Below are 16,978 nucleotides of genomic sequence, written 5' to 3' on the forward strand. Positions count from 1 at the left end.
GGGGTAAAAAACACTCAGTTAAAGTGCAAGTTAATTTTATTACCATAAAATTATATTGTACATAATGTTCCAAACTAAAATAGTATTTCCCATGGGTCTATATCAGAATACTTTCAAATGTTCTTACATCGACCCATATTCAGCGAACGCTGAAAATAGTGAAACGACAGATAACCAATTTTTTTCCTAGGGAAAGAATTTGGTTGTCCGTTTCTGTCGTTTCACTATTTTCAGCGCTGTGGTGGAAAGTTACAGGTCGGGTTCAGGTAAGTGTGAGATTGGGCATGGGTTAGGTGAGTTAGGGTTAGGGCGCAAGGGTGGTATGTGTGCGATTGTGTGGACGTGAGGGTTAGAGCGGGTTAGGTGAGTTAGGGTTAGGGCGCGGGTGAGGAGAGTGTGCGATAGTGACGGAACTTAGGGTTAGGGTTTGGGTTAAGGTAAGTGGATAGTTAGTGGTGTTTGTACAGTTTAATGCAGGGTTAGCTGTAAGATTTTGAGTGTATGTGTGTGGATTGCTGTTTGTTTGGTGTACATGTGTTTCGGAACAGCAAATTTTTTTCCCTAGGAAAAAATTTGCTGTTCTGAATGTTCGATGTTGTCAGCATTCACTGATTAGGGGTCGATGTAAGAACATTCGAAAATGTGAACTTTTGGTGTTCTGATATAGACCCGTTTCCTACATTCTTCACCTTTTACCTTTGAGAAAACATAATGGCCTTTAAATCATAATAATACACATTTGTTAAATAGGTAGGCCACATTGGGCACACAATCTCTTTTCAGAGGTAACCTGAAAGTAGTGTCTGGTTAAGTGATTTGCTCAACATCACACAACAGACAAATGAGTGATGAGGAAACAAACCCTGTATCACTAGAAAAGAACTACAGCTCACGGCCTTAACCTTCTGTGTCAACTGCTGGTATTATCTTCTTGCATTCATATATTTTTATGTATGCAGTCCATTATATTAACATTACCTACATTTTAGAGTGAGCATTTACGTTTTTATCCCTGAAAATCAAGATAATATGTTTATGTAATCAAGATAGTGTGTGTACTTGTACATTTTATTGTAATTTACATTGAAAGACACCTTCCCACCTACTACATAAATGTGCAGAAAATTCTCTCTGAAGTCCCAAGGGCAATATAAATCTTTCTCCCCTTTTATAACAGTGTTCCAAAACTCAGGTTATACTCTCTTTTATTTTAAACATTGGGGCTCACTAACTAAAATTTTTTTTTTTATTTTATTTTATTTTACATTTGTTGACCGGGCTAGTCCAACTGGATACATGTCCATTTTCAGTGGAGGCCAAGGTCATAGTTAGATTAACAAATACAATGATGTTGTTACGCAAGTTAATACTGGTTAATACAAATACAATGATAAACCTATAACAGGTGAGTACAATTAAATACACTGATGCTTAAAGACCAAATAAGAGAAGCAAGAATTATTAAATGATTTAACGAGGTACAGATTTGAACAGCCAGACAAGCAGGGCTAAATAGAGTGTTCTTTGGTTTTTGGGTTAGGTGGAGGCTGAGAGAAGCCTAGGGACAGTAGCTTATTAGTCTGGACTGGAGCAAGGGCATAACCATTTGGATTTCAAGTATGCTCTAAGATGTAATTTAAATTGGTGCTGAGAGGGCATAAGTCTTAGGTTGTTTGGTAAGGATTTGCCAATGGAATTGGCATATAGTGCATCACCACCAGCATTGTTCGATTTAATGGTCCTTACTTGTAGACTTTTGGAAGACCTGAGGGAGTTAAGGTTGTAAGTATTTTGTTCAGTGAGGGAGTTTTATCTGGATGGTTAATAATTTTAAAAGCCTCAGTTAGCTGGTTGAATTTGAGTAAATTGGGCAGTTCCAGCCATTCGAGAGACCTTAAATTTAGGCAGTGATGAGTGCGATAGGGCGTTCCTGTTATGAATCTGGCTATGTGATTGTAGGTAGTTGTTAGTTTATTAAGCTCTTTCTTGTTTAGGAAGGAGAATATCGGGGAGGCATAGAGGAGTGAATCAAATAACTTCCCTTTCATACCTCTCATCTGTTCAGATTTTTGCAGAATGTCCAGATTTTTGACTCATATTTTTGGTCTGTTACTCATAGAATTTGTCATTTATGGCATATCACTGAGGACTGAAGTCACTAAATAATGACACACATTTCAGTTTCAGACTTTATATCCTTCAGAAAACATATGCCAACACAAACCATGTTATTCTATCTATTTTTAAGTTTATAAGAGCAAAATTTACAATCTCTCTGATTTTTGGGCCTATGTCCACCATTATTTTAGGCTTTGTCCGGATTTTTGCACTAATATATTGAAAGATATGCCACTTTCTTTAAAACAGAATGCAGAAAATCAAACTAAGGGAAGTTACCTCCACAAAGAGAACAGTCACCAGTAGAGTCCTCCAGGGTATTGTGCTGGGACCTCTGATGTTTGACATCTACTTTTCTGAAGTAAAAGCCAGTACCAAAAAGCTCTGGCTGACTAAGTATGCAGATGACTGCAAGCTGAGAGTAGTCATTGAATCCCCAAATGACTTTGCCATCCTGCGGGAAGGTTTGTCCCAAATAAATAACTGGTGTCAAAATCATGGTTTGAAACTAAATGCCAAAAAATGCATTATTGTATCCTTTGGGAAGTCATCTATCCCAAGAAACTATCAAATTAACAATGCACCATTGAGAACTGACAAAGTTGTAAGGGATTTGGGAAACTTATGTGAACAGTGACCTAATGTTTGACCAGCATGTCTCCACTGTTATAAGAAAGTCCCTCTACACTGCACAGCTTATAAACGAAGGAATTGTCTAGCTCTAAGGATGTCATTGTCCAATTTCAGCAAAAGTACTCTGTCTAGAAATAATAATCTGTTCTGCAACATCAATAGAACAGTTTGGAGGAATAGGTATATCTCCAGAGGATACCACTACTTTGGAACAGACTCCTCATCCCCATATAATAAAGCTCATCTCTGTCCATAGTCAAGCACAACTTGGACCTATGTATGGGAAATAGAAAATTTACCCTAGGACTGCCCCATGTACTACTAATGGAGACAAGTAGCTCCTAAATGCTTTATTCCATGCATATGTCCCCTCAAATTTTCTATGGCATATGACATCATGCTGGTTAAAAACTAAACTCTGCATTAAGCAAAAAATAAATTGCAAAAGTGAACTATCCTTTAAAAGTTCTGTGGTAGAGGAAAACTCCGCTCGACTATAGGACGCCAAATAGATAAAAATGACGAAAAAGGATGAAGGTAAATTCCAAAATAGATGAATCTAAACGAAAAAAGTGAATCCAATAAGGCTTTATGCCTTTAATGGAGGGACACAAAACCAAGGTATTGAATACATGTGTATCATACAACATTCCTATAGTTGAGAACCCTTCAGTTGAAAACCATACACTGTCTGCCGTTTGTGATTCTCCCTCACTCCATGGGAATTTGCTGACATCACTTGATGATGACACCCATCCCAGGATCATCACACATTGTGGGTTCAAGGTTTTTAATTACACGGGCATGGACATCAACCCTACATGTGCAGAACTTCTTAGTAAAGGTATGAAATTTATACCGACGAAGGGGTGGAATTTATTGGACAGTATTAAAGAAATCAAGAAATATTGTAGGAAGTTGAATTTGGCATTATTTTTTGACAAGAATCCCGACACAAAGAACATGGTGAAGGGCATAGCGGGCACCGCTCTCACCAAGAAAAGCACCTTTATACCAGCTTCTAATCCACATGTGCAAAATTATGAACAACTTGTTTGTAATGACATTTATTGGACATACCAGAATAAGGTCCACAAGCGACACAGTGACCCCGACAATCTCACATCTTCGGAGAGACAGAGCCTCTCTGACCTGATCAATAATAAGAACATCAGGGTCATGAAACCTGACAAGGGTGGTGGGGCGGTGATATTTTCCACAGAAGAATACAAATTGGAGATACATAACATCTTACACAATTCAGGAAACTATGAACACATTTCCTTGAACCAGGTCAACATTGGTCACAGACGCATCGATCTTATCATTGAGGAATTCCTCATTGATAATAGGATCTCCAATGAGACCTATTCGTTTTTAAAGGTAGATCATCCAGTGTTGGCCAAGATAGTGGGTATCCCCAAGATACACAAATCACTTCAACAACCACCCTTCCGCCCTATTGTTTCAGGTTCGAGGTCCAAATCCTTCAAAATTGGTCAACTTATAGATGGATGGCTCAAGAAGGTCTACGACAACATCCCTCATATCATCAAAGATTCTTGGAGATTTTTGGGGGTCATTACTCAGGACGTGTGGGATACAAATTTGATTTTTTTGACAGTTGATGTCGTAGATTTGTACTCATGCATACCTAGGACAGAAGGCTTAGAGTATTTTGAAAGAAGTCTTAAGAAATTTACGGAATATTCATGGGAGAAAATTAGCCTCATATGTGATATGATGTCACTTGTGTTAGACCATAATTACATCCTATCCCAAGGAGAATATTTTAGGCAGACCAGGGGAGTGGCGATGGGAGCAGCTTGTGCTCCCATCTTTGCCAACCTGGTGATGGCTGAGTGGGAAACGGAAAGTGTTTTCAAGAGTTCTTACTTCAAAGACATTGCCCTATATGTCAGGTACCTTGACGATATTTTCATTTTATGGAAAGCATCTGTAGAGAGATTGAATGACTTTATGTTATACCTCAACCAGACAGTGGAGTTTTTACAGTTCACGTATGAGTATAGCCATCGAGAAATTTCTTATCTTGATGTACTTCTAAGGAAGAATGATAGCGGATTCACCTCTAGTACGTATAGAAAACCAACTTTTTCGAATGACTATGTACATTACAGTAGCAACCATCCACCACATGTCTTTTATAATGTGTTGAAGGGCCAATGTATCCGCGTGGCTAGGATGTCGTCTAACACACACATCCTTGAGTCAGAACTTGCATTGATTAGAGATATGTTCAATAAAAGAGCTTACCCTGATTATATGGTCAATGAGGTTACAAATTATGTTTTTAAACAATGGGGCAAAAAATATCCTCCGCTATTAGGCACTTACAAACCACCCATCAGAGAGGGTACACATGAATCACCTCTTGGTAGGGTGTGTGTTCTTATGTATTCGCCTAGTATACATATTATCAAAGACATCTTGGAGAGATATTGGCATACACTGAGTGTCATAGACAAAGATCAGATCTTAGGTAATCAACCGAGATGTGTATACAAAACAGCTCCCAACTTGAAAACTCTACTAGAGAGGGATAGTCACATGCAAATGAAACCAGCCACTTTTACAGGAACGGTGAAATGTGGTAATTGCAAACAATGTAAATATATCAATAACAATAAAAGTATAAGATTAGATGACGTCTGTCACACCACCATTAAATGCTTAAGGGGAAACTGCAAGACCAAGCAGGTGGTGTATTTGGCTGTCTGTAGCAAATGTAATGCCCATTACGTGGGTAAAACAGAGAGACAGCTGAACAGACGCATCTATGAACATCTATACAGAATAAGGAAGTGTGATAACAAAAATGCATTGTGTAAACACATAATGGAAAAGGGGGAAGACCACAGTTTTTTATTTTCTATAATAGAACAGGTGGACACTACTGTCTTTGGAGGTGATTGGAAAATGAAATTGTCAGCATGCGAAAGTAAATGGCAAATCTTAACAGATTCGACGAGACCACCTGGCCTCAATGATTTCATCAGCATAAAACCCTTTTTAGCTTTAGAGTAATTTTTTAGAATATCATGATAGGATGATTTACTATAATGTTTTATAATAAAGATTTATAATATTTATAATATTTATTTATTATATTAATTTCATTGTATTTAAAACAGTTCCTACATGAATTTCATATGTATTAGAGGGATGAGCTGTTAATTACTCAAGTTATATATATTTTTTATATTTTTTAATATTTTTTAATTTTTAATTATATAATATTTCAATACAGATTAATTGTTCCACTTATGCAGGTTGACATTGTATTCTATGAGTTGTAGAGAGATCATATATAACTTTTGTGAGGTTTAAACATCAATACATTTATATGTTATATACAAAATATATTTATTTTATTATATTATATTTTCTTTTTTGTAGAGTTAATTTAGTGGTTCATCAGTGTAGGGAATGTTTACATATTTTTTGAGTATTGTGTCTTTTAAATATTTGGCGCGTTTTGTAATGTTTTAATTGTATGAGAGGCTGCTAATTGGATGTGGGGGTGTATATATACCACGTTGCTCATGAGTTTTAGTTGTTCTGATGAAGGCTGGGGTACAGCCGAAAGCGCTTAACTGGTTAAATAAAGCCTTATTGGATTCACTTTTTTCGTTTAGATTCATCTATTTTGGAATTTACCTTCATCCTTTTTCGTCATTTTTATCTATTTGGCGTCCTATAGTCGAGCGGAGTTTTCCTCTACCACAGAACTGTTATTGTGTTATCTCTTTATCCTTTAAAAGTGTTACTTTGGTGTCATATCCTGGCCTTATTAACTTGTAACACACAAAGTCCTGATAACAAGGAAAAGTATGAAATGCAAGAGAAGCAGCCAGCTCAGCTGCCTTTTAACGGGAAGATGCAAGGCTTCGGAGATCCATCGGGGTGGCCGAGGAGAATCATTTTGAGTGCCAGAGGCTTCCTTGGTTATCTCTGAGGAATTCACAGGCAACAATCACAGCATAATCACCCACTGGTTGAGATGAGGTAGGTTACCAGCAGGTCTTTAAATTATTAAGACATGCAAGCAGACCTGTAGTGCAAACAGAGGCGCACAGGTCATGCATGCTAATGTCATTCACACTTTCAATGCAATGATACAACAGAGCAACAACAACAACAACAACAACAAAACTCTGCTATACTTGGACACCTCAGTTTCATCTCCCCCAAAAAGAATGAGAATTTGGCTGCTGACCATTGAAGAAGGTGGTGCTCCAAGTCCAGGGGCAAAGCTAGGCAGTCACTGTGAGTATGGAAAGAGAGTGAGAAGGGGCACTAGAATACAGCTGGTTGGCAGCCATACAGGGCGCCGAAACAAAAAAATGACAGGCCTTCAAAAGTTAAAGTAGCAATTTTGTTGTTTTTATTAATATGCGCTGATTTGGTTTGGTAATTATGAAATAAATGTGATGTTTTAAGGGGCAGCACACACTGCCTGGTATCCACTTTTGTTTCCTATGCAATTTTTTCCAGTTCAAATTATTGAATTACCAGGTTTACATAAATAGTAGAGTTCAGTAAAAATGCTGTCCCTAGTAAAAAAATATAAATTTTTGCACTGTACACAAATGTTATAACTATACCTGTATTTGCATTACCAAGGCATTTTTTTCTGTAGGTGCAGTATGCTATTTTCATCAAAATTTTTCCAAAGCTATATAATGAGTTACATTGCTCATTCTTGGATATAATTTTCACATCTTCTGGTTACATACTATGTGATTCTGTTTTAACCATTTAAAAAAACCACAGCTCCTATGTCATTCTTGAAATCGGTCTTATGTTGAATGAGAATGGTGTAAAAACATTAATTCAATGAACAAAATGGGGAGCTGTATTCTCCACATTTAGTCAAGTACCTTTCAGATTTTATTTTTATAAAGTTTGGAGTACTTTCTATTCTTGTACCATTTGGAAAATCTTGTCTAATCTGTCCCATCCTGCATCTATATTTGCCCCAACCTTCCTCCAGTCTTCAATGATTCTTATCCCTTCTCCCCAGACTTTATGTTGCCATCCCAAGCCAGCTGCTATTCTCTATCAGAATTCTCCCCTCCCTGTGACCACTCATTTTTTCCTTCAGTTCTAATGTCTCACTCTTAACTTTAACCTACAAAATGCTTTGAAGCTTGCATTTCATTACACATTCCTTCTAAACCACGAGGATTCAAATTGAGGCTGTGTGTGTGTGTGTGTGTGTGTGTGTGTGTGTGTGTGTGTGTGTGTGTGTGTGTGTGTGTGTGTGTGTGTGTGTGCGTGTGTGCGTGTGTGCCTTTGTAAATATACTGGAAGGGTTAGAAACAATCTCAGAGCCTACTTCACTTTGAAGTAAAAAGTGATTTTGTACTAAGTAAAGTCTGTTTTAGCAGCCAGTCTCAATGATCATAATTTGTAGGACCATGCTTTGGCGAAACAGTTAACTATAATACTTAGACAATTTGCAAGCTGCAGCATCCTAACATGTTAGTTACGTAATTTTATATTAATCACTTTCAGATTTTTTATTGATAAACTGTCATCTAAAACATTATTTATTGGTGTTTTATACTGTTTGTATTTTTAAATAATGAATTATTTAGCATGTCTTTTCTGATTCTGTGCTTATTTCACCCCTTTACACTGCTTCTGAATACATGCCAACCCCTGTGTTTATAAGTTTTTAAGGGCAGTTACAATGCAAGGCAGGGCTAGATCAGTGCAGAATATAATCCGTCTATCATTTTCAATAGTATAACTCCTTCAGAGTACTGGAGCGCCAGAGTCTATCCCAACAAGCAACTGGCTTAAGGTAGGAAACAGTCCTGGACTGTTTACCTGTCTTTCATTGCATGCATGCACACACAGACACACACATACTTGTATGTGTGCCACACACTCACCTTGGAACAATATGAGCATTGTCAGTTAACCTATCCATGTCTCTGGGCTATGTGGGCAAAACAAGCAAATTGGAAAAAGGTCAAATGTTTATGGCTTATTTGAACTTCAGCCATTTAAGAGTGCGGTATTTTTCATTCAAGTAAGAATGACAGTTATATAAACTTTAATACTTAATGACTGAGCCCCTCTGGTAGCACAGAAGAATAAAGTCCTCACTATGACCCATGTGACCCAGGTTTGATTATCGGCTCAGGAGCTTGACAGAGTTTGCTGGGAGGATGGGGCATTCCTTTCCTTGGGGGGGAGATTACATGCTGATGCATCTCTAAAGGTGTTCTAAACAAGACTGGAACCAGGCTGAATGAACATCAGGTTGGAAGGCAGGATAAATTATTTGGTGCATGCCCACAGGGGCAGAGAAAAACATAGTTTCCTATGCTCAGCCAGTCATAGCATGTGCTAGGCTCATAGGAAAAGAGAAATTGGCCAGCAAAATTCCCTAGATGCCATTAATGAAAGCAGGACTCCCGATGCTCAACCCATGCCTTCACTAAGTGAAGAAGAATGCGTAAGTTGAGTTCTCAGACAGAAGGTGGACATACTTATTGGGTGGTACAAAATCTTGAAAGTAATGGGGTACTGGATAAAAAAATACTGAATGGTGAACATGAATTCTCTTTTTTCATTTGTTCACTGGGAAAGTTCAGCTGAATGACTTTTTTAGCAATCCCCTACGGAGAAAAGCACCACACATTATGATGAGTTAGATAGAAAACAATAACACAAAATTGTAACGCATTACAGTAAAACAATTGTACGCTAAGTTACATGAATTCCAATGTAATAAAGAAGAGTAACAAAATCAATGAGAACTACAGTACAAGTACACAGTCAGACATTATATCAGGACTCAGGACTCATGATTTCTGTTATCAGGTAAAGGGTAAGAAAAATAATGAAAAAAATCAGGAATAAAAGGAACAGTAAGTCAGTGAGAGGAGATAGGAGAGAGTTAGGAAGAAGAAAAAGAGAAAAATAAAAAAGAGTGAGGCTGTAGTATTAGAGAAAGTGTGAGAAGAAATGTTAGGTGTGATTAAGGTAATAGCAGAGGGAGAAAATAGTTGAAATGATGTTGTTTAATATTTTGCAATGCCGTCAGGTGTTCCCTATTTGCACAAATGTTGTCAGTTTTTGATGTTATTCCTGTACTGTTGTGACAGATGCTTTTTTCTTGTTATGATGTATTCTTCTTCCATGACATTCTAATCAAGTCCCTAGACCAAGCCACATACCAGGTTATCACAGGTAAATAATTAGGGAAAACCTGTCATGATGTTACCTCACTCTACCAGCATCATTTCTGTTAAGATAAATGCAAAGTTTAGTTATGTATAAGAAATCAACCATCAGAATACAAAACATATATTTTTTGTTATCAACCATCCTTAGAACAATTTATATCTGTTGTCCCATAGAGCACAGTTAGCTAATAGTAGCGAAGATGACGTAATATTGAAGCAATTCTACATATCGTTTCAAACTACTTTAAAAAAAAACATCCGAGTCAGATTAGACAGATGGACTATTACTTACTACGTTTTCAAAAATATAATTGCAGTTAGTCCTAATTCTAAACAAACTGCATAAATATTTGTATCATAAACAATTAAGATCAGGGAAATACTAGTCATGTTTTAGTCATTACCCCAGGCTGGAAAGATTGTGACCATGTATATCAGCATACTATTTTGAGGAAGCAACCTCAGCAAAACCAGTTAAAGATGTCATAAATCTAAACAGGTATTTTTCACAAAGAAGGTACTTAGAAACTTTTGCCAAGGTCTGTAATGTTAGCATCTAGATGCAGTGATTTTAATCTAAATTCTCATGTATAACTGTTTTTAAAAAGGAAAATGATATGTGCAGACAAAACTGTGGAGTACACAGAAGTCAAATGATAGTTTAAAAAACATGCTACAGATGCATGCCATGTATGTGTGATTGTTAAAAGCCATGCCATGCCATGTGTTGAATAATGGAGCACCCCTGTTAATACTCTTAGTTTCATTTATGGGGATGTAGTGTTAGTTACGTACACATGAAAAGGAAATGTTGTCACTCATGGCTGGGATGACCGAGTTAGTTGTGCATGAGTTGTTCTCTCAGGAATACAAAGGAAGTCTCTTGGCACTGTCTTGGCCACGTGATTGATGCTTCTGTGACTCTCATGGAGCTGTGGGACTGATTTAGATACAGTAGCAAAAAATGTAACAAACCCACAGACAAATATGCCCCCAAAGCTCTTGTTGTAGTCAGTGGTAGGCAAGGTATCTCCTAGAGAACAGTGAGCATTTATGTAGCCAGAGATACACCATATAAATCATTGTGTATAAATTCATGTTTGGAGATGCAGCATTTTGCCTAACTAAGAAGATCAAAGTTTCTCATTTGCAGACGTATAATCTGAAAGAAAAAGGGTACAAGTAAGTCGGCAAAGAAGGAAATAGCATCAGAAGTGATACATAATTTATATATTACTATTTGTCTAATTAGATACTTTTTAGTATGAATGCTTCAGTGTATGTATTTCAGCTTCCCTACATTGGTTATCACCCAGATGATAGGGTTGTAACTCAAATAACCAAAAATGTATTTTGCCAATAAGTCTATCCTTCAACAGTAGGCATTACAGGATCACTATTAGTTTAAAGCTGCTTTGCACCATACTGGGAGTTTGAGTTTCTCCTTTCCTCAATTTTGTTAAACCGCAAAATTATTATACATAAAGTAGGATGGTCTGTGAGGCTTTGCTCCTCTACAAAAATACTTATACCAGTGTATACAAGTATCTTATCAGTAAGTTGAGTTCTTGATCGGTTGCTAAGATTTCAATTCCCTACATGATACTTAGCTTGTATACACCTCCAAACAAACTCAACATTTACTATTATCTGCATACCCCCCCACCAAAAAAAAAACAACAACATTTACTGAGTACCTAGATTTCTGTAGTGCAAGCCCTTCTAATTTCAAGGGTTCTAATTTCATAGTGCCATGTATATCATTCCATTTATGAACGTGCACATGCCAGTATCTCATTCCAGGCATGATCAGCCATGTGTCTTGTATGCATAGTGAACCATGTCTATGACCCCCCTGCTTGTGTTCCTAGAAACAAGTACTGACCACATCAGATGCAGCTTCAGACACTGGCTAGACCATGTTCCATTGACCAAATCTGAGAGGTGGCCTCATCGTGACCAACAGGGATATTTAAGAACATATATTACAGGTATACAGAATAATATTATTCAGAACAAAATGAAATATTAAATTTAATAGCAAGTATTTTATGGGAGGCTTAGAGCAAAAGCAGTTCCTTAAATCATATGCACACATTTTCATTTTTTTTCTTTTGATGTCCTTGGTTACCTGTTTGTGTTTCCAGCACAGGGTTCCAGCCAAATTCTTGCTTGTTGAAGGGTGTGGCAGGCAAGGTGAAATCAGAGTAACTGTTTTCACTACTTCTAGGAGGACACCTACCAGGATCTTAATCGACGGTCATGTTTTTGAAATGTATTTAATTTTCCATTTAAATGAAAGAAAATCTCAGTTGCCAGTAGGTGCCTCTGTTTGAAAGCATCTAAACATTTGTCAGGTTATAACACAGCACTAAAATATAAGTGGAGCTGAGAACAGTGGGCAGTTCTTGTTTATCAATATTTTAACATGCACAAATGTATGCTTAAATATCTCAGTAGGCTTCCTAAAAGATGTTTAGCGTGCGACAGAGTGTTTCTAAAAGCTAATCATTGTGCATGACAGTCACAATCTACAGTTCAGACAGAAATGCCAGTCTTATCCTTTCAGCATCTGCACCACTCAGAGGGTTTAGCAAAGTAATGCAAGTGTAAATAAATGAGTGAGAGAATAACCTACCTCATACTGTACTTGTAGTTCAAACTCTCTTTTAACAAATTTGGTTGGCAGAGGCATATTTCTCTTTTTAACCATGATGTTGAGGTGTCCGTTGGTAGTATCTTTACAGAAAAGTGCTTATATATGAAGAAATGCTGCAAGTCATCCAGCGTTTAATAAAATGCATACAACTGAAATGAGACTCTCTTAGTCACACTCCTGTGTTTGAACACACAGCAGTTGCACTCTGTTTAAATGCAATGCTTCTGTACTGGAATTTAGGGCACTCATGTTTACAGTTCTTGACAGAGTCTAGTGCATACCTCTCAACCTCTTAGAACAAGAAATCCGGACAAAGCCATAAATAAAAGTGGGACAAAGGCCCACAAATAGGGACAATTTTTAAATATTGTACTTACAGACTTAGAAAGTTGAGAGAATAACAGGTTTTGTATTAGCATGAATTTTCTGAAGGGTATGAAGTCTGAAACTCAAATATCTGTCATTATTTTCTAACTTCAGTCTTTAATGATTTGCCACTAATGTGCCATAACACCACAATTTCATAAAAAACAGACTAAAAATATGAGGCAAAATTCTGGAATTCTGCGAAAATCTGTACAGTTGAGAGGTATGAATAACATCTGAAAACTAAACAATGTCTGAACTAGGCGCTAGTCTTTTAACAGTCCATTTGTAGACACTAGATGACAATGTTTTAAAAAAATGTCTGCAATGCACTTGAAAAGATTTTGGATTGAATGTATTAGTACAATGTAGGCTGTGGTCTCCCACACAAACCTTTACTCCCTGTAATTGTGTGTGTGTGTGTGTGTGTGTGTGTGTGTGTGTGTGTGTGTGTGTGTGTACAAGCAAAGATTTTTACTTCATAGTATTTCACAACAGATAGTAAGGTGGAACATTAAAATACTCTTTTAAAATGATGGGTAGATCTTAGTTTCAGTTTTTTTTTTTTTGAGGGGTTGTTTTCTGTGACTTCAGCTTAGTGTCTCTGCATATGAAGAAAGAAAGCAGAGTTCTACCCATGAGATGATTTTATTTTATAAGTTGCTTACTGCATAGTTAAGAATATAATACAACATACTAAAATGATAACACACACAAATACAGGGCTTTATTTGAGCCCTACTTCTGCTTCTTTCTGCTAGGAAGAGAGACCGCATTGTTGACATTTCCTTAAATTATGTCTTAAAGTTTCTGAACTGTCTGAAAATGATCACTGTAAAATATTTCCTAATACCTGAAGTACAACTAGAAACAAAAATAAATAAGCATGTAAGTTTCTCCTACAGTTAGCAGGAATATATTAGGTACATATTGAGTTAGCATTTTCAGTAATGTGTTCTCTTGTGTTTCCTTAAAATTCAAAGTATTCTTTAGCTGGGTGTGCTGTATGTGAATAAATGTGTATATATGTGCATCCTGCGATAAATTATCATCCTATCCTGATTAAGTTTCCTACCTTGCTGAGTACTAGAGTAGGCTCTGTGTCCCTTAGCCCTGAATAGAATAAAGAAGGTAATCAGGGAACCAAAGAACTTAGCGTCAGTTACAACCTAAATGGGTAAGCCTTCCCAGTGCCCAGTCTGTAAAGTATATAGCCTTACCAGAATCTAAACCCTAAACCTAAAATTCCCACCCAGTTTCCAAAGAGACTCAGTCCCTTACCTTAAACCTCTGCTTCTCCTCCTTAATGCTAAAATCCCCATTCCCTAAACCTAAAACACCAACCCCCTCCCCAAACCTAAATTCCCTGATCACTTCGTAAACCTAAAGCTTCTTTCCCACTCCCTAACCCTAAAATTCTCCTCCCTAATCCTAAAAACTCATCCCATTCACTAATCCTAAAACCCAGACTTCCTCCCCACAGCTGCTTGCCTGAACTTATATTTGAGTTTGAGCACATGCAACAGCCTAGCCATGATGCAAGATGTTCAAGTCCTGGCTTTGAGAGTGTCTTTTGAGCACTTGGGACTGGAGCACCCATAGTGAGCTTCAGTAAACGTCAACTACATTTTGGGTCTTTTCACTCTTGTATCAAATTCTCTAAATGATGACTATGCACCTGTGTATCCAACTCAGTGTATTTGCTATATATCAATGTTTGTACGTGGGAAGGGAGGACAAAGGAAATTCTTTGCATCCTTCATCTTGAGAATTAAGCAGATTTGTCACAAAATGCTCACACCCACTTCTGAAGGCAAGACAGATCAGAAATATTGCCTGCCAAAATGTATTTCACTAAATCATATTTTTGTCAGTGTACTTAAATGTATATGTCTGTCCCAGATAAACTGTGATACTCTTCAGTTATCTCTTTCTTTCAGCGCATACCACAATTTGACCCCAAAATTTGCTTTGTCCATCCTAAAAATGGTGATATTTCAGAAAGAAAGAAATAAGATAGTGGATGACAGTCAACAAATAAGGGTAATCATTTCAGTTATAGACTTACAGTATTTTACTTCACAAAATGGATGCTAATTCAACCCCTTCTAATTTGTAAACTTTTTAAGTCATAGGTACGAATCCTTAAAACGTGTACTTGATTTGGGAAAGTTGCCCTTCATTATTTTTTTTCTTTTTGTTTTTGGCTTTATCCTTGAATTATTCTGGAGGTAAGAGTTATTGAGATGTTAGGCTTACACTGGAGGCTGCGTAATTGTCTGCCTAGGCTGTAAAAGAAGCAAAATGCAACACCATGGCTGAGTAAAGGTTAAGAGAAACAAAATGCCTCCAAAAGCTGAGGGTGTGGCACTTACTGGTCCAGAAGGGTAAGAGTATAACTTCCAGCTAGTCAGGAACTATTATGCTACAGTCACACTGCCACTTTAATCAATGATACTAGAGCTTTAGGACAGAGCCCTAGCCCCACCACGTTTATATTCAAAAAGAAAAACCTGTCTAAAAACCAAAGAGAAGTTATCAAATCAGATTTTAAATGTATGTATTTAAAATTATATCATCAGCAATAGAACAAAAAGTAAAATACAAATGGAAAAAGCCAAGAAATATATTTAGCATAGTTGTAATAAATAAATGTTTAAAATAAAAATATTCTTAAAGTTTAAATCGTGAATGAGAATTTCCCTCTCTCTTATCTCTCTAAATATCTTTCACAGTACCCAAGAGAGACACACACACACACACACACACACACACACACACGCACACAAAACAACATCATATGCTCATTTGTATTTTTGATAGAGTATATAGTTTACAGAAGTGAGAAATGATTTGCATTCATCAGGTTGTATTTATGAATTCTAAGTTATAAAAACGAAACAAAAAATGCCAGTACTTAAGGAGCAGTACCATAAAAATATTCCTAGTACATAAGGTGTAAGTATTCCATGTATTTCATCTCATATTTTACTGAGATAAAAGATTAAGGGCTAGACAGACACACACGCACGCACACACACACACACACACACACACACACACACACACACACACACACACACACACACACACACACACTCAGCAAACATACAGACGTATCCTTCAGTACACTATAGTAAACTACACACAGCACTTTAGTTCATGCTAGACTACCATCACTCATACCCTCACACATATGCATGTTTTTTGTTTGTTTTTGTTTTGTTTTTTAAGTCTTTTATTGGTTGGAGCATCAAAAGTCACAAAAAATAACAAATATACATTTTTTGGAAATTATTTCATGGTATTGTTTGTAATTCTTGTATAAGATTAAAATACAACCATTGTTTTGCATACAGTCATTTTACTGTGCACCAGTTTCTCTAATTTCATTTCTAAGGCTTACATTTATTTTTAATAAATAACTAAGATAAGAAAAGACCTACCCTGAGGGAATAGATAAGGGCAGCAATCCCAAGTGGCAAACAGCAGCATAACAAGTTGAAAATAGAAAGAGGCAAATAGGTAGGCACATGTCCTTGTGAAGACTGCATCTTTTGAAACCCTTTCAGCAAATTGTTTCACTGGCAAGTTCCTTTGTGAAAATGATTGGAAAATACTGAAGCAGGATAAACATGGAAGGCATTTTATACTAGCACAGATGATGAAGTCTGAAAAGAGGGAGGAGTGTTAAGTTACAGTACATCCCCATATATACATCAAGTTAGTACACATCCCCATGTTTATATCAAAGCAGATAGTAAATTGTAACACAAATGGTGAGCAACTGAAAATGAAGATTTTCCTTCAAAGTAGCTCAAAAAGGCAGAGCTCCAAATTATCATTAAATTACCTAGCATAAATGCAACAAGAGATTAAACACATCAGCAAACACAGTACTAGAAATTCCAGCCTACAATGGGAATTCTTAATGTCATCTGGCTGGTGACTGACAAAGACATTTGTGTGTGTGTGT

The 16,978-nt window shown here is 36.8% G+C and overlaps 1 long non-coding RNA gene across 1 annotated transcript in view; it reads right to left on the minus strand.

Moving 5' to 3' along the window:
- LOC122809453 overlaps window positions 1–16,653 on the minus strand; it is a 57,661-nt gene extending 41,008 nt beyond the window's left edge. Inside the window, exon 1 of the long non-coding RNA XR_006365903.1 lies at window positions 16,449–16,653. This is a non-coding gene — a long non-coding RNA (uncharacterized LOC122809453). The remainder of the gene's footprint in view (window positions 1–16,448) is intronic.
- Between the last annotated feature and the right edge of the window lie 325 nt (window positions 16,654–16,978).

The sequence above is a fragment of the Protopterus annectens genome, chromosome 8.part0 (assembly GCF_019279795.1).
Source record: "Protopterus annectens isolate FY-2018-M chromosome 8.part0, PAN1.0, whole genome shotgun sequence".
NCBI classification, from domain to species: domain Eukaryota; kingdom Metazoa; phylum Chordata; order Ceratodontiformes; family Protopteridae; genus Protopterus; species Protopterus annectens.